The sequence below is a fragment of the Mustelus asterias genome, chromosome 8 (assembly GCF_964213995.1).
Source record: "Mustelus asterias chromosome 8, sMusAst1.hap1.1, whole genome shotgun sequence".
Classification (NCBI taxonomy): Eukaryota; Metazoa; Chordata; class Chondrichthyes; order Carcharhiniformes; family Triakidae; genus Mustelus; species Mustelus asterias.
In genome coordinates this window covers 79,486,692-79,512,756 of record NC_135808.1, presented here as the reverse complement: position 1 = coordinate 79,512,756, position 26,065 = coordinate 79,486,692, and positions in this window count along the sequence as shown.

The following is a 26,065-nucleotide window of genomic DNA, read 5'->3' as shown; positions in this document are numbered from 1 at the left end:
TGTCCCATCATCCAAGTCATTGATATAGATTGTTAAGTACTTAATGACTCCTGTGGTATTCCACTCAATACAACTTGCCAACCTGAATATGTCTACTGTTAACTAACTCATCCTCCATCCATGCTAATATGTTATCCCCTATACCATGGGCTTTTTTTTTGTAGTAACCTTTGTGTAATATCTTCTGGAAATCTAAGTACACGACAGTTACAGGGTCCCCTTTATCCGCATTGAATGTTATTTCCTCAAAGAACCCAACTAAATTAGTCAAACACTATTTTCATTCACGAAACCATGTTGACTCTGCCTAATTGCATTAAGCTTTTAAGATTTTCTAAGTGCCCTGTTATAACCTCAATAGATTCTACTCCATCTCAAATAGATTCACTATTCTCCAATTTGATAGAACTACTCTAGAATCTGAGGAATTTTGAAATAGTAAAACCAATGCATCTACTATCTCAGCAGTCACATACCTGCCCTATCCTTGTAACCCCATGTATTTGGCATGCTTATCCCCTAAACTACACATCTTGGGACACGAAGGGGCAATTTAGAAAATTAGACCACACCTAGAGTGCTGCACATAGTTTTGGAGTCGCTTAAGACGAGATACTTGCTTTGGAGGCAATTTGGAGATAAAAGGGCTGTTTCTGATGTAACACTGAGCAGGTTGGCCATATATTTAGAATACTGAGCAGTGTTCTTGATGAAACATGATTCTGAGAGGGCTGAACAGGGTAAATGCTGGGAGGATGTTTCCCCTTGGAATTGATAACTGGGGACACAGTTTAAAAATAAGGGTGTCTCATTTAAGATGGAGATGAGGAGAAGAATCTTTTAAAGGTTTTTGATCTTTCGAATTCCTTCCCCACTGAGTTGGGGAGGCTGGGTCATGGTCTAACTTGGTCTTGAATATAATTCAGATTTTTGTTCTACAAGTGAATTGAGGGTTATGAGGGACAGGCACAAAAGTGGGCTAGAAACCATGGATGTATATTTCATCAGATCAGCCAAGATCATATTAAATAGTGAAAGCGGGTTTGAGGGATAATAGATGGCCAACTCCTATTTCTTATGTTACGACAACTTCCTAGGAGTGTTTTCAATGTGCTACTTATAGAACAAAGAACAATACAGCACAGGAACAGGCCCTTCGGCCCTCCAAGCCCGCGCCGCTCCCCGGTCCAGGATTGAATCCTGAATCCAGGATCCCCGCCCAATTTTCCAGCCTATCTACATACCAATATCCTATCCACCGAGCTGTCCCTCACAGCTACGATGCTTTGTTCATTACAACCTATTAACTCATCCCCACCCCCCCCATTCCAGACCATGTGATCTCCAGGGAGAGGCGAAAACCCAGAGTGAAAAACCCCAGGGCCAATATGGGGAAAAAAAATCTGGGAAATTCCTCTCCGACCCCCTGAGGCGATCGAAACGAGTCCAGGAGATCACAATGGCCCTGATCGGAAAATGCTTCCCAACCCTAGTCATTTCCACTTCCCCGAACACCATATGAATTCCCTGCCCCCGAGACAGGTTCCCAACTATCCGCAGTCTCGCTCTGTACTGGCACCAGCAAGATGATCATAGAATGAAGCCTTGAAACGAGAAACAAGGAACAATTAGCCCGCGCCGCTCCCTGGTCCAAACTAGACCACTCTTTTGTATCCCTCCATTCCCACTCCGTTCATATAGCTGTCTAGATAAGTCTTAAACGTTCCCAGTGTGTCCGCCTCCACCACCTTGCCCGGCAACACATTCCAGGCCCCCACGACCCTCTGTGTGAAATATGTCCTTCTGATATCTGTGTTAAACCTCCCCCCCTTCACCTTGAACCTATGACCCCTCGTGAACGTCACCACCGACCCGGGGAAAAGCTTCCCACCGTTCACCCTATCTATGCCTTTCATAATTTTATACACCTCTATTAAGTCTCCCCTCATCCTCCGTCTTTCCAAGGAGAACAACCCCAGTTTCCCCAATCTCTCCTCATAACCAAGCCCCTCCATACCAGGCAACATCCTGGTAAACCTCCTCTGTACTCTCTTCAAAGCCTCCACGTCCTTCTGGTAGTGTGGCGACCAGAACTGGACGCAGTATTCCAAATGCGGCCGAACCAACGTTCTATACATCTGCAACATCAGACCCCAACTCTTATACTCTATGCCCCGTCCTATAAAGGCAAGCATGCCATATGCCTTCTTCACCACCTTCTCCACCTGTGACGTCACCTTCAAAGATCTGTGGACTTGCACACCCAGGTCCCTCTGCGTCTCTACACCCTTTATGGTTCTGCCATTTATCGTGTAGCTCCTCCCTACATTATTCCCACCAAAATGCATCACTTCGCATTTATCAGGATTGAACTCCATCTGCCATTTCCTTGCCCAAATTTCCAGCCTATCTATATCCTTCTGTAGCCTCTGACAATGTTCCTCACTATCTGCAAGTCCTGCCAGTTTTGTGTCGTCCGCAAACTTACTGATCACCCCAGTTACTCCTTCTTCCAGATCATTTATATAAATCACAAACAGCAGAGGTCCCAATACAGAGCCCTGCGGTACACCACTAGTCACAGGCCTCCAGCCGGAAAAAGACCCTTCCACTACCACCCTCTGTCTTCTATGACCAAGCCAGTTCTCCACCCATCTAGCCACCTCCCCCTTTATCCCATGGGATCCAACCTTTTTCACTAGCCTACCATGAGGGACTTTGTCAAACGCTTTACTAAAGTCCATATAGACAACATCCACGGCCCTTCCTTCGTCAACCATTTTGGTCACTTCTTCAAAAAACACCACCAGGTTAGTGAGGCATGACCTCCCTCTCACAAAACCATGCTGACTATCGTTAATGAGTTTCTTCCTTTCTAAATGCGCATACATCCTATCTCTAAGAATTATCTTTCTATGTGATGTACTTAAAGGTACTTTGGGTGAATTTTTAAAATCACAGGACACATCTGCCTCCAATGTTAGCCAATAGGTGGGAACTCCTGGCCAGGGGCCGTGTTAATCAGAAGACTTCGTAGCAAGGAAAAAGACTGGAAAATACCTCCTAGAGTTCTTACAGTACAAGAGGAGGACATTTGACCCATTGAGTCTATATGCGCGTCTTGTCTGCTTTCTTGAGTCTATGCCAATTCTAGAGTAATCTGTCAATCCCATTCTCCTGCTCTAACTTCATAGCCGTAAGACATAGGAGCAGAATTAGGCCACTCGGTCCACCGAGTCTGCTCCACCATTCAACCATGGCTGATATTCTTCTCATCCCCATTCTCTTACCTTTCCCCCATAATCCCTGATCCCCTTATTAATCAATCTATCTCTGTCTTAAAGACACTCAATGACCTCGCAATGACTAGCCCTGCAAATTTATTCCACCCACGTGCCCATCCTTTTGAAATCATTGATCATCTCTGCTTCCACCCCCTTGCAGGCAGTGTTTTTTTTAAAGAAAGTTCTTCCTCCCATTCCGCATGCATTGTTCTCTTTGGCAGCGCTCCGAAAGCTCATGATTCCAAATAAACCTGTCTGACTTTAACCTGGTATTGTGAGACTTCTTACTGTGCCCACCTCAGTCCAACGCTGGCATCTCCACCTCATATTTACCATGACTCACTGTTTTCTGCCGTAAGTCATTTTTTTCGCATCCTATCACTGCCACTGCTGCTCAATGAGCCTCAGTTTTCGTTATTATGCGACACCTTTGTCAAACACTTTCTAAAAATCCATATAGACAACATCCATTGCATTCCCTTCATTCACCTCTATATTGTCATCAAAAAGTCAATTATATTAGTCAAGCATGATCTGCTTTTTACAGATCCATGCTCTGGATGCCTGTCATTTTCTTCCCCTGATTAGTGTTGGGTGAGGAAATGGCCTTAACCTGAAGAAGCATTTGTAGATCCATGGTTTCATGAGTTTAAGATGCTGTTCGTTCTGTTTGAAGCTGTGTAAATCATATTTTCATTGGTCTTGTGAACTGTTTTTGTATAAAGCAAATTTCATCAAGCAGTCAGTCATCAGCTTTGAACAACCTGATCTGAAATGCATTACCTGAAAGCGTTGTGGAAACAGACTAAGTAGTAACTGCTAAAAGATAATTGTATAAATAGTTGTTTCGTGGTACAAAACTTGAGTATTACTTGAAAAAAATAAGAGACATGCTGAAGTTCGTCTTGCACTCAGGACTCTTTGCAAGAATACCAATTAAGGGGGAAGCAGAAGAAAGTGTTGATTGGTTCTCAGTTACCTGGTGCATTCATCATGGCAACACCTCTACCAGCCAGAGTCCACTTTCCAACCAATCAGCACTTCTCATACAGTATAAATTGTTGTTTTCCCCTTTATATCAGTATTCTTGTGTCCCGATGAGTGCAAGATAAAAAGCTTCGGCATGTCTCAATTTTATCAGCAATTGTATAAACAACTGAAAAGAAAATGTTTACAAATCTATGAAGAAAAGGAGAGTTGAATAAATTGGATTGCTCTTTCAAAATGCCAGCACAATGGCCCAAAGGGTCCTCTGTACTGTATGATTCCATGAATCTTGATTTAAAATAATAGTGTGAAGACAGTGAAAGTCCTGGTCTGACTATTTGGGACCCAATTTAAGAGTAAAATGTTCAAGAAAATATGTTCAGAATGGTTCTGTGTTACAGTATTGTCAAGTCCATTATGTTCAATATTATTGTGTTGTCAAATTGATCACTTCAACAAATGAGCAATGGAGAAGTAGTTCAAGTAAAGATCAAAGACTTTTACCTTAAAGAAAAATGTTTTCCCATTGCAATTGCACCTTGTGAAGACCGTATCTATAGGAGATGGAATTCCCCACACATCCGAAATTCTACCAGCGTTTCCTAATATTTGTCTGTTCTGGTCTACCGTCCAAAACAAATGACCTATAAACATAGTAATTCATTAGAAAAAAGTGTAGTGCCAGGGAACTGGAAAAGAGAAAATGAAAATCCTATATTTAAGATGGCGGAAAGAATATGCCCAGGAAATTATACACCAGTCAGCTTAACACTGCTGGTAGGAAAATCAGTGGAATCTGTACAAAAGGAGAGAATAAAAATAACTAGTAGAAAACAAAAATATAACAATTAAAGTCAACATGGATTTCAAAAGGGGAGGTCTTGCGTAACTAACCTTACTGTTTTGAGGAGGTAACAGATTGTAGACAATGGTACTATAGTGAATGTAATTTATCTGGATTTTTAAAATACCCTCACAATAGATTAATAGGTTCAGCGAAAGCAGGGTTGGGATAAGTGACAGAATAGATTTTTTAAATTATTATTTCATGGGATGTTGGGTTGCTGGCAAGGCCAGTATTTGTTGTCCATCCCTAATTGCCTTTGAGAAAGTAATGGTGAGCTGCTGGAACCACTACAGTTCATCTGGTGTAGGTACACCTATTAAAATTGTGGTTTTAGGATTTTGGTCCAGTCACAGTAAAGGAATGGTGATGTGGTTCCAAATCAAGATGCTGTGTGGCTTGGAAGGGAACTAGGTGATGATAGTCCAACTCTTAATGGTTATTGTTTTAGAAGGTTTTATCAGTTTTATGGGCAGCACAGTGGTTACCACTGCTGCCTTACAACACCAGGACTGGAGTTCAATTCCAGCCTTGGGTGGAAGTTTGCACATTCTCCTTGTGTCTGTGTGGATTTCCTCTGGGTGCTCCGGTTTCCTCCCACAATCTGTCAGGTTAAGTGGATTGGCCATGCTAAATTGCCCCTTAGTGTCAGGGGGACTAGCAGGGTAAATACGTGGGATTAATGGGATAGGGCTTGGGTGGGACTTTTGTCAGTGCAGGCTCAATGTGCCAAATGGAGACGGCTACATCAGAGTTTTAAGAGGTGGTTATAGAAATGATAGACGTAGTAATTTTGATCTCCCAGAATTCTCATGATTCTAAATGGTCCCTGAGGATTGGAAAATAATTCAAATCAGTACTTGGGCCTCTGCTCTTTACAATCCACTTCAATAGCTTGGATGAGACTGGGTGTAAGATGGCCAAATTTACTGTCAGTACAAGATCTGGTGGGAAAGCACACAGAGGCTGTAGAGGGAAATAGACTGGTTAAGTGATTGGGCAAGGATATGGCAGATAAAATACATTGTGGCAAAGTGTTCTCACTCACTCTGTGTTCAACAATTTAAGCCTCAAAGACAAGCAAAGTGCATTTTTGAAGGAAAAGAAATTTCCAAACCTTTGTTGCAATCAACTGAGAGGTTGAATAGAAGGGGAGCCAACTCACTCCTCCTCACCCAGTTTTAACAAAATGCAATGAAGGTTCACCTGATTGATTCCTGGGATGAAGGGATTTTTCTTTATGGACATAGCCAGTGGAATGTGCAGACACGTAGTAAATGAAATTCAGTGCAACAAAGTATGAAGTGATTCATTTTGGTAGGGAGAATGGGGAGCGATAATGTAAAATAAAGGGTACAATTCTAAAGGGAGTGTAGGGGCAGAGGGACCTGGGGCTATATGTGCTCAAATCATTGAAAGTGGCAGGACAGGTTGAGAAAGTGGTCAAAAAGATAACCAGGGCTTGGTAAGTAGAGATTTAGAGTACAAAAGCAAGGAAGTCATAGCGAACTTTCAGTCTCAACTGGAGTGTTGTACCCACACTTATGCAATTATTAGAGAGGTTGCAGAAAAATGAATGTTTCCTATGATGTGGGACTTCAGTTTCATAGTTTGGAGAAGCAGAATTGTTCTCCTTAAAGAAGGTTTAGTGGAGGTTTGATTGAGGTGTTCAAAATCATGTGGGGCCTGCAGAAAGTAGATGAGGAGACTATTCCCATTGGCAGAAGAATTGAGAACCACCCACATTTCGTACATTACAACAGTGGCTCCACTTTAGAAATATCTAATGAGAACCAAGGGGTGCTGAGTTAAGGTGAATGACAAAAGGAAACATGAGGAAAAATATTTTTACATAGCATTAGGATTTGGAACTTTCTGGGATTTACGGATGGCTTTCAAAAGATAGAAAATTTGCAGGGCTATAGAGAGAGTTGCTCTTGGATCTCTTCACTGAAGGACATTACTGATCACTTAGGTTACTGACAACAATACAGCAGTTTTCACTGCTATTTTCCTTGGTGCTAGCCTAAAAAATTACCAAAATTATCATGCTCAGTTACATAAGCTGTTATGATGGGATTTGAATTCATTACCTCAGGATTGTTAATTCAGTGTTATATCATTGTAAACATGTGTGTGTATATAACAAGAAAAAAACTGCAAATGAATGTTTGGAATTAAAGCCTAAAAAATTAGAAACACATATCACAATCTAAAGCAAAATGCTCAATGCTGAAGGTGTAGATATTTGTCAAAATTGTACTTTATTTAAAAAAAGCAGTTATATTTAAGAAAAACTTTAAACAGCTTACCTCTAAAAACATACGTAGTTCCATTCTGTAGAGTCGTCATAGCATCTGAGGGCCTCTTGTTGCACAAATTGGGATCATTAAGACGGTCTAAAATAGCAAATGTTATGAATTATTGTGATACTCAAATTTTAACAGTTTAAGAAATTATCCACATTTCATTGATGTACAAAACATTGTATTCAAGGTCCTATTGTATAAATCCCAGAATCTCCTCTGCCTTATTTTGGCTTTTCCTCTTTGTGCTCTCATTGCTTAAGGTCTTTAAACCTCCTGCATTCCCATATTTCTCTGTTCCTGCTCGATTAATAAGTCTTACTGTTCAGACTATACCAATTTACCCCCAAAACGTACTGCTTCACATTTCTCTGCACTGACTGCAACCTACCTGCCCAGTCAGATGAACTCCGTGACTTCTTCCTCTCAGTTTCCTGTGCCTCCTAATTTGGTATCAGCAGCAAACTTCAAAGGCATTTTTCTAGTGCTTGTGTCCAATTAACATATGTAAATAGAAAACAAAAGGATTCCCAGCCCTATCACCCACATCCAGGAACTCAAAAAATGTATCACATTAGCTCTACCCATCTTTAACCAGTCTGCTATATTTCCTTTCATACCACAGGCTTGGACTTTTATCATGTCGCCTTTTTTTTTCACTATCTGAAAAGACATATGCACAGCATTCACAGCTTTTCGACCTACACAGTGTCATATCTTTGAAAAATTCAATTGTTAATCAATTAACCCATGGCTTTACAAATTCATGATGACTGTGTGAGATTAGCTTCTTTTTAAGTATTCACCAATTTGCATAGTGGTTGGCACTGCTGCCTCACAGCGCTAGGGACCTAGGTTCAATTGCTGGCTTGGGTCATTGTCTGTGTGGAGTTTGCACGTTTTCCCCGTGTCTGCGTGGATTTTCTCCGGGTGCTCTAGTTTCCTCCCACAGTCCGAAAGACATGCTGGTTAGGTGCATTGGCCATGCTAAATTCTCCTTCAGTGTACCCGAACAGGCGCCGGAGTGTGGCGACTAGGGGATTTTCACAGCAACTTCATTGCAGCGTTAATGTAAACCTACTTGTGACTAATAAATAAACTTTACAAAAATTCACAACCAAGGTCAAATTTTACTAACTTACAACATTCGTATCCTTTTCCATGAACGAATGTGTGACACTATTGCCCTCCAGTTTTTCAGCACAATTTAAATTTGCAAAGGTTCTTTTGGAAAATTAAAATTTGAATTCTCTATCCTGTCTCCCAAACCACCTTAGATTTCAGGGCTTGGTAACTTTTCTATTTTCAAACGCACCAACTTTTTTTTGCAACTTTTAAAACAAATCTTTATCTTTAATATTGGCGCTTCTGTTCTTCTACATCCTTATCAGCCAATACTAATTTTAAAAATGTATTGGCAAGTAGGTGACATGAGTCAGATTTCCCATTTCAGAATGCCCAAAGAATGTGGTGTGGACCTTCTCCTTGAACTGCTGGAGAAGGCAGGAAACAACATAATATTGGAGTGGATTCACACATGGGCCTGGGCAGCTAGGGTTGGCACAATCCTTTCCATGAAGTATTTTAACAAACTGATATTGTTTTTCTATGGTGCTCATCTGTACAATATTAGATTTATTGAATTAAGTTTCATTGCTTGCCATGGAACAACTTGAAATCAACATATTTGTTACTGTTTCCATAAAATCATTAAATAGTTATGGCACAGAGACCATTCGGCCCATTGTGTCTGTGCCCATGGCTCTCTGCATGAACAACTCATCTCAATCCCCCTGCCTTTTCCTCATTGCCCAGCAATATTTTCTCTTCAAATAACTGTCCAATTCTCTTTGAAAGCTATGGTTGAGTCTGTTCCCACCAGACTCTCAGGCAGTGCCTTCCAGATCCTAACTGTGGGAAGAAAAGCTTTTCCCTTGTGTTGCATTGCTGGTTTTGTTAATCATCTTAAATTGATATCCTTTTGTTCTTGATTCTTCATTAATGGTTGCAGTTTCTCTCTATTTACTCTGTCAGACCCCTGATGATTTTGAACACTCCCCTCTTCTCTGAGGAGTAAAATCTTAGCTTCTCCAATACATCTTCATCTCTGGAACTATTGTCCTGAATCTTTTCTGCAACCCCTGTAATTCCTTTACATCCTTCCAAAAGTATGGTGCCCAGACCTGGAAGCACTACTCCAGTTGACGCCCAAATGTTGTTTAACACAGATTTATCATAACTCCCATGCTTTTAATTATAAATCCCGGGATTCCGCATGCTTCATTAGTGGCTTTCTCTAACTGCCCTACCATATTCAATGACTTGTGCACATATACCCCCAGGCCCCTTTGCTCTTGCACTATCGTGAGAATTCAATCCTTTGTTTTTTATTGCCTCTCCTCATTCCTACCAAAATGAATTACCTCACACTTCTCTGCATTCAATTTCATCTGTCACTTGTCTCCCGATTCCATCTGCCTGTCTATGTCCTCTTGAAGTTTATCGCTATCCTCCTCACAGTTCACAATACCTCTGAGTTTTGTCATCATGAAATTTTCAAATTGTGCCCTGTACACTGAAGACCAAGTGATTGATATAAGACGTGTATGTGTCCTAACACTGACCATAAGAGAGAGAGAGAGGTGCATCTAGCATCATTGCCATTCTTTCACCTTTAAGCACAAGATGACATTTTTTATCTTTATCATGTTTTTATTATTAACATTCAATTAGTAAAAGAATAATGTATGGAAAGCAATTTACTTGTAATCAGCACAATAATCTGAATTAGATTACCTTTTAATTGATAAGCAAAATGAATTTTCACAGTGGACCACAACCAGTAAATTCTATGTCCTACCTTCATATGATGGAATTTTTGTCGTTGTTTGACTTCTGAGTGTTGCTGATGGTGGTGTAACATTAGTTACCAAATTGTCTTCACTGCCTTGGGGTATGTGATCTGGAGTGGTCAGCTATGAAACGAAAGATATTTTACTGTTTGGAAGAGCGAGCATTAATCTATGTACTGCCATGCATAGTTTATCCCATGATGCTTTGCGGATGCAAAAGCATAAAGTGTTTAGCCCTTTAGAGCACTAGCACGGTGATTAAGATGATAATGTTGCTTTTGAGTTGGGCAGAATTATGGTGTTAGAATGCTTAGTAACACTATTTGGAACTTTAGAGTGGATTCAGATGAGTCAGTTACACCAAGGCCGTGATCCCTGACGGTAACCTCCTTTCCCACCCCTAAGAGAGTCTTAGATGGGTGAAGTGAGAACTCCTGAGTGTTTAATTTTAACTGCCTCTCAGCCTTTTGGCAAAGATCAAGAGTATGATCACGTGTGAGATCAGGTGTAATGCCTGTTCTTGTCAGCTTGGATCTGGTATATCTCTTAGGTGGGCACCATGAATTGGATTCAATTTGAATTGGTTTTTGGAGCAAGCAAGAAGATGGATTAGGGGCTTTGTAACTCAGAGGAGTAATTTTTTTAAATACAAGAAACAGCTGATCTGTTTTTGGAAATCAAACAAGCTCTTCAAAACTCTCACAATGGACGCACACTAAGCTGATACCCTACTCTCATTACCAGCAGTGGTGTTCTCCTCTAGTCAGGACTTGCAGTTTCTTAGAAATTTCCTGAAGTGGATTCTGACTGGAAATGGAGAGGAGTGGCTGGTCTGTATAGTGTACTTCTCCTGAGAGAACTAGAACCATTGCCTGATTGTTTCATTCCTCACTGAGATCAGCTGCTCTTATAAAGAGATGAAACCGTTTCAATACTAGCATTTATCTTACTCCTTTGTGCTGGAAGCAAGAGCAATCCGACCTGAGGTTGAATAATTCTTTTCATGAGCTATTCAAACAATATGTAATTAGAAAGTGAATTAAATTTAGCCTCTTAGATGGACATCTTGGATGCAAGGTGATATTGAGATAGTTATTTCTACTGCAATGCCCAGGCTGACTCCTGTTGGAGATTACAATAATTGAACGTCAGAACATAACATAAGGAACAGGAGCAAGAGTCGACCTTACAGCCCCTTGAACCTGCTCCATCATTCAATTGAGTGTGGTTGATGTTCCGTCTTAACTCTTGAGCTGACTCCCTATATCCCGTGATTCCTTGAGAGACCATAAATCTATCCCAGTCTTGAATATACTCAATGATGGAGCATCCACAATCTTCTGGGTAGACAATGCCAATGATTCACAGCCCTCTGATTAAAGGGATTTCTCCCCATCTTAGTCTTAAATGACTGACCCCTTATCTTGAGACAATGCTCTTGTGTTCTCGATTCCCCAGCCAGGGGAAACAATCTCCCTGTCAAGCCTCTTCAGTGTCTTATATGTTTCAATGAGCTCACTTATTCTTCTAAACTCCAGAGAGTATAAGTCCAGTTTGACTCAGCTTCAAGGACAACTCTCTCATCTCAGGAAAAAAAATCAAATGAACCTTTGATTTATGACCTTCAATGCAGTTTCCTTCCTTAAATAGGGAGACCAAAACTACACAAACTAATCCAAGTTTAGTCGTACCAATACCCTGTGCAAAGTGGTGATAAGGGGCATCAATAGTGCTCTGAAGTGGTCCTTGCTTAACAATAACATGCTCACTGATGCTCAGTTTGGGTTCTGCCAGGGCCACTTCACTCCTGACCTCATTACGTCTTGGTTGAAACCATTCTTGGAGAGAGTCCATATCCAAATGCAGTAATATCGTGGCTTGGGCTGAAAAGTGGCAAGTAACATTTGTGCCACACAAGTGCCAGGCAATGACCATCTCCAACGAGAGTGAATCTAACCATTGACTCTTGACTTTCAATTGAAACATCATTGAGTCCCCCATATCAACATCCTGGAGGTTACAATTGGTCAGAAACTGAACTGGATTGTTGTGGTTACATGAGCAGGTGAGAGGCTTGGATTCCTGCAGCAACGATCTCACCTCCTGCCCCCCAGCACCTGTCCACAATCTACAAGGCACAAGTCAGGAGTGTGATGAAATACGCTTCATTTGCCTGGAAGAGTGCAACTCCATCAGTACTCAAGCTTGACACCATCCAGGACAAAGCAGCCACTTGATTGACATCCCATCCATAAGCATTCATCCCCCCTCTACTACCAATGCAGGGTGGCAGCAATGTGTATTATCTACAAGATGCACTGCAGGAACTCACCAAGCCTCCTTAGACCCATGAATACTATTATCTAGAAGGATAAGGGTAGCAGACACATGGGAACACCACTGCCGGGAAGTTCACAGCGGCACAATGGTTAACACTGGTGCCTCACAGCGCCACGGACCTGGGTTTGATTCCTGGCTTCGGTCACTGTCTGTGTGGAGTCTGCACATTCTCTCTATGTCTGCGTGGGTCCGTCCCCCCCCCCCCCCCCCCCCCCCACCAGTGCAAAAGACATGCTGGTTACATGCATTGGCCTAAATTCACCCTCAGTGTACCTGAACAGGCGCCAGAAGGTGGCGACTAGGGGATTGCAAAATGATTAGGCACTTGGATTTCAGACAAAACCCCTTGAATAAACAGACACTTCAGACCATCTGTGTAAACAAAGTCAAATACTTGTTAAATAATTGAGCTGTTGGACTGTTGGCAAGAGCCCATAAAACTCCCCAAACTTCAAAAATGCTATCTTAATAGGTGTCTAGTCTGACTACATAACAATGGAAAAAGATTAAACATTTACACTGTTATTATACAAGGCTATCCTTCCCACAATGTGAAATGTAGTTTTTTTTATCCATTAGATGAACTATTTAAAAACTCATCTGAAGATGTTTCCACATTTACAATGTTGATCATTTACTTGACATATTGACATTTGGCAGAAATAACTTTCTGGCAAACTTATTAAGAGTTGTTACATCTTCCAATCACAGCACCATCAAGAGTCACCTTAATGAACACAGATACAACTCATAATGAATTGTAAAGGAGGCAAAACCACATTACTTACCTTATAAACACTTCCTGCCTCCAATCCATGGTTTATTCCTTCATGAAGCTGGTGTAATACCCAACAGCTACTAAGTCTGCACATCTCCATCAAAATTAAAAACGTAATGGGACCAGCTCTCAGTGAGCCCATTGTCAATTGCCTCCTTCATAGAAGTTGGCAGGTTCCAGGGCCTGCTCCCACCCCTGCCCTTGTGAAAATGGCTGAGGGTGGAAATGGAGATGGAAACAGGATGGCACGGTGGCTAACACTGCTGCCTCACAGTCCCAGGGACCTGGGTTGATTCTGGCCCGCTGTGGGCCGGATGTGGCCCGTGGGCCGTAGTTTGGAGACCTGTGGTGTAGAGTTTGCAGGTTCTTCCCTTGTCTATGTGGGTTTTCTGTGCTCCAGTTTCCCCCCACACTCCAAAAATTTGTAGGTTAGGTGGATTAACCATAATAAATGCTTGTGGTTACAGGGATAGGGTAGAGGGGAGGACCTGGGTGGGATGCTCTTTTGGAGAGTTGGTGCAGACTCGATGGGAGGGCCTCTTTCTGCACGGCAGGGATGCTATGGTTCTATGGAATTCAATTTTTTTCCTGCCCTGCCTTCTTCTTGTAAAGGCAAAGCTGCTAATGCTGGAATTGGAAACAAAAACAGAAAATAATGGAAAAACTCAGCAGGTCTGACAGCATCTGTAGAGAGAGCCAATGTTTCAAGTCAGAATGACCCTTCATCAGAGTTGAAGACAAAGAAAATCGGACAAGATTTATATTATGAGGGTAGGGGGGGAGCATTTTCCTGATTGGGACCATGAAAATCCAGGCCTTTGTATTCCTTGTACAAGTATACCTAAGTATTTCTGAGCAGGGGATTTTCACAGTGACTTCATTGCAGTGCTAATGTAAGCCTACTTGTGACACTAATAAATAAACTTAACTTAAAATACCAACATTTACATGTTTCACGCCTTTTAAAATCATTCTGCTTTTTTTATTCTTAGTAGCAAAGTGAATATCCTCACACATCCCTGCCTCGTACTGCACCTGCCACCTTAAAAGCCCATTCAATTTAACCTGTCTATATCTCTTTGTAGCCTTTCTGTATTCTCCTCACAACTTATGTTCTCTAGCTTTGTGTCATCAGCAAACTTAGATACATCTATTCCTCCCAATCGCTCTGTCTGTTTTGAACAGAAATTGTAAATAGCTGAGGTCCCAGCATTGATCCGTGCAGCACCTCACTGGTTACAGCTTATCACCTTGAAAATGCCCTGCCTATCCCTACTGTCTCCTCCCTGTCCATTGACCAACCCTCTTTCTATAATACTCTACAGGCCCTTCTCTGACGTGTTAACATTTTGTGTGAAACCTTGTTGAATGTTTGTTGGAAAATATATCATTTGTATTGAGGCGAGTGCATTATTTCTTAAAAGAATTGGTGCATTACTGTTCTTTTTTACTTACATTCAGATCTTTTTCTGTATATTTATCTGGAATGATAGGCTTTACAGTTTCAGTTTCCAAACTCAAATCCATTGTGATCGATTCTTTGCTATTGACCATTCCTTCAACGTCTAAGTTGGCAGGTTTCACAGTCACAGTTCTTTCCAAAACATTGGGCTGTGACTTGCTTGCTTTGTTTAATGTTGGAGCTGTAGTAACAGGTCCTGCAGCTGCAGTATACTTCGTCATCCTCTCTTTGCTGAAGTCTGGTTCAGTGAAGGGACCTTCATGAAAAGTAGGCTGGGCTTGTCCAATGTTGTGTAAGTTGTTGAGATGAAGAGTACCACTTTCTTGCAAGGCAGTTGGCTTTGTTGTTCCTTCTTTGCCCAAAGATTTAGAATCAAGGGTACCACCTTCAGGAGCGGTAGACTTTGTTGTTCGTACTTTGTCCAAGTATTGGAAGATGGTTGACATTTTCTTGGGAGGGATAGGCTGTACTGTTGCTGCATTATGCAAGTTGTCAGGATCCACATTTATAGCACTATTTGGAGGAATAGACTTTGAAACATCAGGATACATGGTTGCAGATCCTTCAGGAACAGTTGTCTCTGTTTTTTCCAAGGATTCAGGGGTCACAGTACCATCCTCAGCAACAGTGGGCCATGTTGTTCCTTCTTTATCCATGATTTTATCTTCAGAAGCAATAGGTTTTGATGTTCCTTCTTTGCCTAGGTTTGGGACCATTGCTACAGCATCTTCAGGAGTAATGGGTTGCATTGTTGCTGAATTGTCCAAGTTATCATGACCCACAGAAATAGCTCTGTCTGGAACAAAGCTGTGTGAAATTTCAGGATATCTGGTAACATATTTTCCAGCAAAAGTGGTCTGTATTTCTTCTTTGTCAACATTATCTGAATCCATGGTTCCAGATCCAGGAGAAGCAGTGGATTTTGTTGTTTCTGCTTTTTCCAAGGAATTAGAATCCACAATACCATCACCAGAAATGGTGGCCTTAGTTGTTTGCTCTCTATCAAAGAATTTAGAATGTGTGGTGCCACCCTTAGTAACAGAGGGCTTTGATGTTCCTTCTTTATCCAATGATTTAGTATCTATAGTACTGTATTGAGGAACAATTAGATTTATTGTTCTTTCTTTGTCTATGTTTGAGAGCACTGAAGAAGCATCTTCAGGAGGATTGGACTTTATTGTTGCTGCATTGTCCAAGTTATCAGGACCCAGAGTAGTTGCTCTGATGGATGCAAAGGACCATGAAATGTCAGGAAACATGGTTGCAACTTTTCCAAGAACTGTGGTTTGCCTTTCTTCTTCATCTACTTTACCAGAATACTTGGTTGCAGGTTCTTCAGGAACTGTGTGTTTTGTTGTTCTTTCTATATGTAGGTTTGAGAATATTGTTGCAGCGGCGTCAGGAGGAATAGATTGTACTGTTACTGCATTGTCTAAGTTATCACGTTTCATATTAATAACTCTACTTGGAGAAAAGGACTGTGCAATTCTAGGATGCATGGTTGTGGATTCTTCTGGAAAAGTGGTCCGTGTAATTTCATTATGCCAGGATTCGGTGTTCATGATGCCATCCTCAGGAATTGTGGGCTTTTCGGTTCTTTCTTTATCCATGATTTTAGAATCTGTCGTATTATCCTCTTTTGGAGCACTGGGCTTCATTGTCTTTTCTTTATCCAAGGATTTAGAATCAATTGCAACATCTTCACTAACAGGAGGTGTTGTTACTCCTTTATCCAGGATTTTAGAACCTGTGATACTATCTTCAGAAACAGTGGGTGCTGTTGCTTCTTTATCCAATGATTTAGAATCCACAGTATGGTCTTCAGGAGGAGAGGGCTTTGTTGCTCCATTATTGGTCAGGTTTTGGAGGATTGTTATTGCTTCCTCAGGAGTAATGGGTTGCTTTATTGCTAAATTGTCCATGTTATCAGGATCCACAGAAATAGCTCTGTTTGGAGCAAAGCCCTGTGAAATTTCAGGATACATGGTAATATATTTTTCAGCAAGAGTGGTCTGTATTTCTTCTTTGTCGATGTTATCTGAATCCATGGTTGCAGATTGCAGAGAAGTAGTGGACTTTGTTGTTCCTTCTTTATCCAAGGACTTAGAATCCATAGAATCCACAGTACCATCTTGAGGAACAGTAGATTTTGTTGTTCCTTCCCTGTTCAAGTGTGAGAGCATTTTTATAGCTTCCTCAGGAAGAATGGCTTCTATTGTTGATGCTTTATCCACACTATCAGGATCCACAGTAATAGCTCTCTTTGGAGCAAAGGACTGTGCAGTTTTAGGATGCTTTGTTGTAGATTCTTCAGCAACAGTGGTTTGTGTATCTTCATGGTCCAAGGATTCAGGATTCACGGCGTCATCCTCAGCAATTGTGGGTTTTGTTGTTCCTTCTATATCGAATATTTCAGAATCTGTGGCACCATCTTCTCCTGGAACAGTGTGTTTTGTTGTTCCTTCTTTATCCACAGATTGAGAATCCACTGTACCATTTTTATTAAGAGAAGGAATTGTTGTTTCTTTTTCGTCCAAGGCTTTGATTGATTTAGGACGTGTGGTACGATCTTCAGTAACAGAGGGCTTCGTTATTCCTTCTTTATGCAATGATTCCGAATCTATGGTACTATCCTCAGGAATAATGGGCTTTGTTGTTGCTTCTTTGTCCAATGATTGTAAATCCATGGTGCCATATTGAGGACCAGAGACTGTTGTCAACTCTTCACTGTTCAAGGATTTAGAATCCGTGGTACTATTCTCAGGAAATGTGGGTTTTGTTTCTTCATTGTTAAACAATAAAGAGTTCATGGTCCAATCCGCAGCAGTCATGGGCTTTCTTGTTTCTTCTTTGTCCAAGACTTTAGTACCAGTGGTATGATCTTTTAGAACAGTGGGTATTGTCATTCCTTCTTTGTCCAAGGCTTTAGAATCTGTGCTATTATCTTCAGGAACAGTGGGTTTTATTGATTCTATTTTGTCCATGTGCTGCATTGTTTCAGCTTCAGGAGGAATGGGTTTTATTGTTGCTGCATTGTCCAAGTTATCAGGACCCAGAGTAGTTGCTCTGATGGATGCAAAGGACCATGAAATGTCAGGAAACATGGTTGCAACTTTTTCACGAACTGTGGTTTGCCTTTCTTCTTCATCTACTTTATCAGAATACTTGGTTGCAGGTTCTTCAGGAACTGTGTGTTTTGTTGTTCTTTCTATATGTAGGTTTGAGAATATTGTTGCAGCGGCGTCAGGAGGAATAGATTGTACTGTTACTGCATTGTCTAAGTTATCACGTTTCATATTAATAACTCTACTTGGAGAAAAGGACTGTGCAATTCTAGGATGCATGGTTGTGGATTCTTCTGGAAAAGTGGTCCGTGTAATTTCATTATGCCAGGATTCGGTGTTCATGATGCCATCCTCAGGAATTGTGGGCTTTTCGGTTCTTTCTTTATCCATGATTTTAGAATCTGTCGTATTATCCTCTTTTGGAGCACTGGGCTTCATTGTCTTTTCTTTATCCAAGGATTTAGAATCAATTGCAACATCTTCACTAACAGGAGGTGTTGTTACTCCTTTATCCAGGATTTTAGAACCTGTGATACTATCTTCAGAAACAGTGGGTGCTGTTGCTTCTTTATCCAATGATTTAGAATCCACAGTATGGTCTTCAGGAGGAGAGGGCTTTGTTGCTCCATTATTGGTCAGGTTTTGGAGGATTGTTATTGCTTCCTCAGGAGTAATGGGTTGCTTTATTGCTAAATTGTCCATGTTATCAGGATCCACAGAAATAGCTCTGTTTGGAGCAAAGCCCTGTGAAATTTCAGGATACATGGTAATATATTTTTCAGCAAGAGTGGTCTGTATTTCTTCTTTGTCGATGTTATCTGAATCCATGGTTGCAGATTGCAGAGAAGTAGTGGACTTTGTTGTTCCTTCTTTATCCAAGGACTTAGAATCCATAGAATCCACAGTACCATCTTGAGGAACAGTAGATTTTGTTGTTCCTTCCCTGTTCAAGTGTGAGAGCATTTTTATAGCTTCCTCAGGAAGAATGGCTTCTATTGTTGATGCTTTATCCACACTATCAGGATCCACAGTAATAGCTCTCTTTGGAGCAAAGGACTGTGCAGTTTTAGGATGCTTTGTTGTAGATTCTTTAGCAACAGTGGTTTGTGTATCTTCATGGTCCAAGGATTCAGGATTCACGGCGTCATCCTCAGCAATTGTGGGTTTTGTTGTTCCTTCTATATCGAATATTTCAGAATCTGTGGCACCATCTTCTCCTGGAACAGTGTGTTTTGTTGTTCCTTCTTTATCCACAGATTGAGAATCCACTGTACCATTTTTATTAAGAGAAGGAATTGTTGTTTCTTTTTCGTCCAAGGCTTTGATTGATTTAGGACGTGTGGTATGATCTTCAGTAACAGAGGGCTTCGTTATTCCTTCTTTATGCAATGATTCCGAATCTATGGTACTATCCTCAGGAATAATGGGCTTTGTTGTTGCTTCTTTGTCCAATGATTGTAAATCCATGGTGCCATATTGAGGACCAGAGACTGTTGTCAACTCTTCACTGTTCAAGGATTTAGAATCCGTGGTACTATTCTCAGGAAATGTGGGTTTTGTTTCTTCATTGTTAAACAATAAAGAGTTCATGGTCCAATCCGCAGCAGTCATGGGCTTTCTTGTTTCTTCTTTGTCCAAGACTTTAGTACCAGTGGTATGATCTTTTAGAACAGTGGGTATTGTCATTCCTTCTTTGTCCAAGGCTTTAGAATCTGTGCTATTATCTTCAGGAACAGTGGGTTTTATTGATTCTATTTTGTCCATGTGCTGCATTGTTTCAGCTTCAGGAGGAATGGGTTTTATTGTTGCTGCATTGTCCAAGTTATCAGGACCCAGAGTAGTTGCTCTGATGGATGCAAAGGACCATGAAATGTCAGGAAACATGGTTGCAACTTTTTCACGAACTGTGGTTTGCCTTTCTTCTTCATCTACTTTATCAGAATACTTGGTTGCAGGTTCTTCAGGAACTGTGTGTTTTGTTGTTCTTTCTATATGTAGGTTTGAGAATATTGTTGCAGCGGCGTCAGGAGGAATAGATTGTACTGTTACTGCATTGTCTAAGTTATCACGTTTCATATTAATAACTCTACTTGGAGAAAAGGACTGTGCAATTCTAGGATGCATGGTTGTGGATTCTTCTGGAAAGGTGGTCCGTGTAATTTCATTATGCCAGGATTCGGTGTTCATGATGCCATCCTCAGGAATTGTGGGCTTTTCTGTTCCTTCTTTATCCATGATTTTAGAATCTGTCGTATTATCCTCTTTTGGAGCACTGGGCTTCATTGTCTTTTCTTTATCCAAGGATTTAGAATCAATTGCAACATCTTCACTAACAGGAGGTGTTGTTACTCCTTTATCCAGGATTTTAGAACCTGTGATACTATCTTCAGAAACAGTGGGTGCTGTTGCTTCTTTATCCAATGATTTAGAATCCACAGTATGGTCTTCAGGAGGAGAGGGCTTTGTTGCTCCATTATTGGTCAGGTTTTGGAGGATTGTTATTGCTTCCTCAGGAGTAATGTGTTGCTTTATTGCTAAATTGTCCATGTTATCAGGATCCACAGAAATAGCTCTGTTTGGAGCAAAGCCCTGTGAAATTTCAGGATACATGGTAATATATTTTTCAGCAAGAGTGGTCTGTATTTCTTCTTTGTCGAAGTTATCTGAATCCATGGTTGCAGATTGCAGAGAAGTAGTGGACTTTGTTGTTCCTTCTTTATCCAAGGACGTAGAATCCACAGTACCATCTTGAGGAACAGTAGATTTTGTTGTTCCTTCCCTGTTCAAGAGCATTGTTGTAGCTTCCTCAGGAAGAATGTCTTCCATTGTTGCTGCATTGTCCAAGCTATCAGGATCCACAGTAATAGCTCTGTTTGGAGCAAAGGACTGTGTAATTTCAGGATGCTTTGTTGTAGATTCTTTAGCAACAGTGGTTTGGGTATCTTCATTGTCCAAGGATTCAGAGTTCATGGTGTCATCCTCAGTAATTGTGGGCTTTGTTGTTCCTTCTATATCAAATATTTCAGAATCTGTGGCATCATCATCTCCTGGAACAGTGTGTTTTGTTGTTCCTTCTTTATCCACAGATTGAGAATCCATTGTACCACTTTTATTAAGAGGAGGAATTGTTGTTTCTTCTTTGTCCAAGGCTTTGATTGATTTAGAACGTGTGGTACGATCTTCAGTAACAGAGGGCTTCGTTATTCCTTCTTTATGCAATGATTCCGAATCTGTGGTACTATCCTCAGGAATAATGGACTTTGTTGTTGCTTCTTTGTCCAATGATTGAGAATCGATGCTACCATATTGAGGACCAGAGGCTGTTGTCAATCCTTCACTGTCCAAGGTTTTTGAATCCATGGTACTATTTTCAGGAACTGTGGGCTTTGTTTCTTCATTGTCGAAAAATAAAGAGTTCATGGTCCAATCCGCAGCAGTCATGGGCTTTCTTGCTTCTTCTTTGTCCAAGACTTTAGTATCTGTGGTACCATCTTTTAGAATAGTGGGTATTGTCATTCCTTCTTTGTCCAAGACTTGAGAATCTGTGATATTATCTTCAGAAACAGTGGGATTTATCGATTCTACTTTGTCCATGTTTGGGAGCATTGTTTTAACTTCTTCAGGGGGAATGGGTTTTATTGTTGCTGTGTTGTCCAAGTTATCAGGACCCAGAGTAGCTGCTCTGATTGATGCAAAGGACCATGAAATGTCAGGAAACATGGTTGCAACTTTTTCAAAAATTGTGGTTTGCCTTTCTTCTTCAATTACTTTAATAGAATACATGGTTGCAGGTTCCTCAGGAACTATGTGCTTTGTTGTTCTTTCTTCGATGTTTGGGAATGTTGTTTCAGCATCTTTAGGAGGAATAGATTGTATTGTTACTGCATTGTCCATGTTATCAGAATCCACAGTAATAGCTCTCGTTGGAGAAAAAGACTGTGAAATTTCATGATGCATGGTTGTAGATTCTTCTGGAAAAGTGGTCAGTGTATTTTCATTGTCCAAGGATTCAGTGTTCATGATGCCATCCTCAGGAATTGTGGGCTTTGCTGTTCCTTCTTTATCCATGATTTTAGAATCAGTGGTATCATCCTCTTCTGGAACACTGGGCTTCATTGTCTTTTCTTTATCCAAGGATTTAGAATCAATCGCAGCATCTTTACTAACAGGGGGTGTTGTCACTCCTTTATCCAGGATTTTAGAATCTATGATACTATCTTCAGAAACAATGGGTGTTGTTGTTGCTTCTTTATTCAATGATTTAGAATCCACAGTATGATCTTCAGGAGGAGAGGGCTTTATTGCTCCATTATTGGTCAGGTTTTGGAGGATTGTTACTGTTGCCTCAAGAGTAATGGGTTGCTTTATTGCTAAATTGTCCATGTTATCAGGATCCACAGAAATAGCTCTGTTTGGAGCAAAGCTCTGTGAAATTTCAGAATACGTGGTAACATATTTTTCAGCAAGAGTGGTCCGTATTTCTTCTTTGTCGATGTTATCTGAATCCATGGTTGCAGATCGCAGAGAAGTAGTGGATTTTGTTGTTCCTTCTTTATCCAAGGACGTAGAATCCACAGTACCATCTTGAGGAACAGTGGATTTTGATGTTCCTTCCCTGTTCGAGAGCATTGTTATAGCTTCCTCAGGAAGAATGGCTTCTATTGTTGCTGCATCATCCAAGCTATCAGGATCCACAGTAATAGCGCTCTTTGAAGCAAAGGACTGTGTAATTTCAGGATGCTTTGTTGTTGTAAATTCTTCAGCAGTGGTTTGTGTATCTTCATTGTCCAAGGATTCAGTGTTCATTGTGTCATCCTCAGCAATTGTGGGCTTTGTTGTTCCTTCTATATCAAATATTTCAGAATCTGTGGCACCCTCTTCTCCTGGAACAGTGTGTTTTGTTGTTCCTTCTTTATCCTCAGATTGAGAATCCATTGTACCATTTTCATTAAGAGGAGGAATTGTTGTTTCTTCTTTGTCCAAGGCTTTGATTGATTTAGGATGAGTGGTCCGATCTTCAGTAACAGAGGGCTTCGTTATTCCTTCTTTATGCAATGATTCCGAATCTGTGATACTATCTTCAGGAATAATGGGCTTTGTTGTTGGTTCTTTGTCCAAGACTTTAGTATGTGTGGCACCATCTTTTAGAACAGTGGGTATTGTCATTCCTTCTTTGTCCAAGACTTTAGTATGTGTGGCACCATCTTTTAGAACAGTGGGTATTGTCATTCCTTCTTTGTCCAAGACTTTAGTATGTGTGGCACCATCTTTTAGAACAGTGGATATTGTCATTCCTTCTTTGTCCAAGACTTTAGAATCTGTGCTATTATCTTCAGGAACAGTGTGTTTCACTGATTCTACTGTGTCCATGTTTGGGAGCATTGTTTCACCTTCTTCAGGAGGAATGGGTTTTATTGTTGCTGTATTATCCAAGTTATCAGGACCCAGAGTAGTTGCTCTGTTTGGTGCAATATACCGTGAAATGTCATGAAACATGGTTGCAACTTTTTCAGGAACTGTGGGCTGCGATTCTTCTTCTAGTTTATCAGAATACATGGTCGCAGGTTCTTCAGGGACTGTGCGTTTTGTTGTTCTTTCTTCATCAAGGTTTGGGAATGTTGTTTCAGCATCTTCAGGAGGAATAGATTGTATTGTTACTGCATTGTTTAAGTTATCAGGATCCACAGTAATAGCTCTCTTTGGAGAAAAGGACTGTGCAATTTTAGGATGCATGGTTGTGGATTCTTCTGAAAAAGTGGTCTGTGTATATTCATTGTCCAAGGATTCAGTGTTCATGATGCCATCCTCAGGAATTGTGGGCTTTTCTGTTCCTTCTTTATCCATGATTTTAGAATCTGTCATATTACCCTCTTTTGGAGCACTGGGCTTCATTGTCCCTTCTTTATCCAAGGATCTAGAATCAATTGCAACATCTTTACTAACAGGAGGTGTTGTCACTCCTTCTTTATCCAGGATTTTAGAATCTGTGATACTATCTTCAGAAACAGTGGGTGTTTTTGCTTTTTTATCCAATGATTTAGAATCCACAGTGTGATCTTCAGGAGGAGAGGGCTTTGTTGCTCCATTATTGGTCAGGTTTTGGAGGATTGTGACTGCTTCCTCAGGAGTAATGGGTTGCTTTATTGCTAAAATGTCGATGTTACCAGGATCCGCAGAAATAGCTCTGTTTGGAGCAAAGCCCTGTGAAATTTCAGGATACGTGGTAACATATTTTTCAGCAAGAGTGGTCTGTATTTCTTCTTTGTCGATGTTATCTGAATTGATGGTTGCAGATCGCAGAGAAGTAGTGGACTTCGTTGTTCCTTCTTTATCCAAGGACGTAGAATCCACAGTACCATCTTGAGGAACAGTAGATTTTGTTGTTCCTTCCCTGTTCAAGAGCATTGTTGTAGCTTCCTCAGGAAGAATGTCTTCCATTGTTGCTGCATCATCCAAGCTATCAGGATCCACAGTAATAGTTCTGTTTGGAGCAAAGGACTGTGTAATTTCAGGATGCATGGTTGTAGATTCTTCAGTAACAGTGGTTTGTGTACCTTCATTGTCTAAGGACTCGGAGTTCATGGTGCCATCCTCAGCAATTTTGGGCTTTGTTGTTCCTTCTATATCAAATATTTCAGAATCTGTGGCACCCTCTTCTCCTGGAACAGTGTGTTTTGTTGTTCCTTCTTTATCCACAGATTGAGAATCCATTGTACCATTTACGTTAGCATGAGGAATAGTTGTCTCCTCTTTGTCTAGATTTGGGAACATTGTTGCAGTGTCTTCAGAAGGAATAGATTGTATTGTTGCTGCATTATCTAAGTTGTCAGGATCCACAGTAATGGTTCTTTTTGGAGCAAAGGACTGTGAAATTTCAGGATGCATGGTTTTATATTCTTTGGGAGTGATGGCTTGTTTATCTTCATTGCCCAGGTAGTCAGTGTTCATGGTGCCTTCCTCGGCAATAGTGGGATTTGCTGTTCCTTCTTCCTTCAAAATGTTAGAATATGTGGTTTTATTGTTGTCTGGAACAGTGGGGTTCATTGCCTCTTCTTTAGCCAAGATTTTAGAATCTGTGGTTCTATCTTCAGAAACAGTGGGTATTGTTGTTGCTTCTTTATCCAATGATTTAGAATGCACAGTATGTTCTTCAGGAGTAGATGTCTTTGTTGACCCTTCTTTGGTCATGATTGGGAGAATTGTTACTGCTTCCTCAGGAGGAATGGGCATTACTGTTGCTGAATTGTCCAAATTATTGGGATCCACGGTAATAGCTCTGTTTGGAGCAAAGGTCTGTGAAATTCCAGGATACCCGGTTACAGGTTCTTTAGGGACAGTGGTCTGCGTATCTTCATTGTTCAGGGATCCAGAGTTCACTGTGCCCTCCTCAGCAATAGTGGGCTTCATTGTTCTTTCTTCATCCAAGACTTTAGAATCTGTGGCATCATTTAGAGGATCAGTAGACTCAGTCCTTCCTTCTTTCCACACAGATTTAGAATCCTTGGTGCCATCTTCATTAACAGGAAGCATTGTCATTTCTTCTTTGTCCACTATTTTAGAATCTGTGGTACTATCTTCATGAATAATGGGTGTTGTAGTTGCTTCTTTATCCAATGATTTAGAATCTTTGGTACGCTCTTCAGATGCAGAGGGCTCTGTTTGTCCTTCTTTATCCAAGCTTTTAAAATCTGTGGTACCATCTTCAGGGACAGTGGGCCTTGTTGTTCCCACTTTTCCCAGGTTTGGAAGGATGGTTTCAGCTTCCTCAGGAGGAATGGGTTTTTTTGTTGCTGTAGTGTCCCAGTTATTGGGATCGACAGTAATGGCTCTATTCTGAGCAAAGGAGTGTGAAGTTTCAGGATGCATGATTGCAGATCTTTCAGGAACAGTGGGTTGCATATCTTCAACGTCCAAGTATTCAGAGTTCACAGTACTTTCCTCAGTAATAGTGGGCTTTGTTATTCCTCCTTTATCCAAGATTTTAGAATCTGTGCCATGATCTTCTTCTGGAACAGCCAGCTTTGTTGTCCCTTCTTTGTCGAAGATTTTAGAACCTGGTGTCCTGCCTTCAGGAACAGTGTGCTTTGTTACATCTTTGTCCAGGTTTGGGAACTGAAAGGGTTAATATTCACACAAGTTTAAAAATC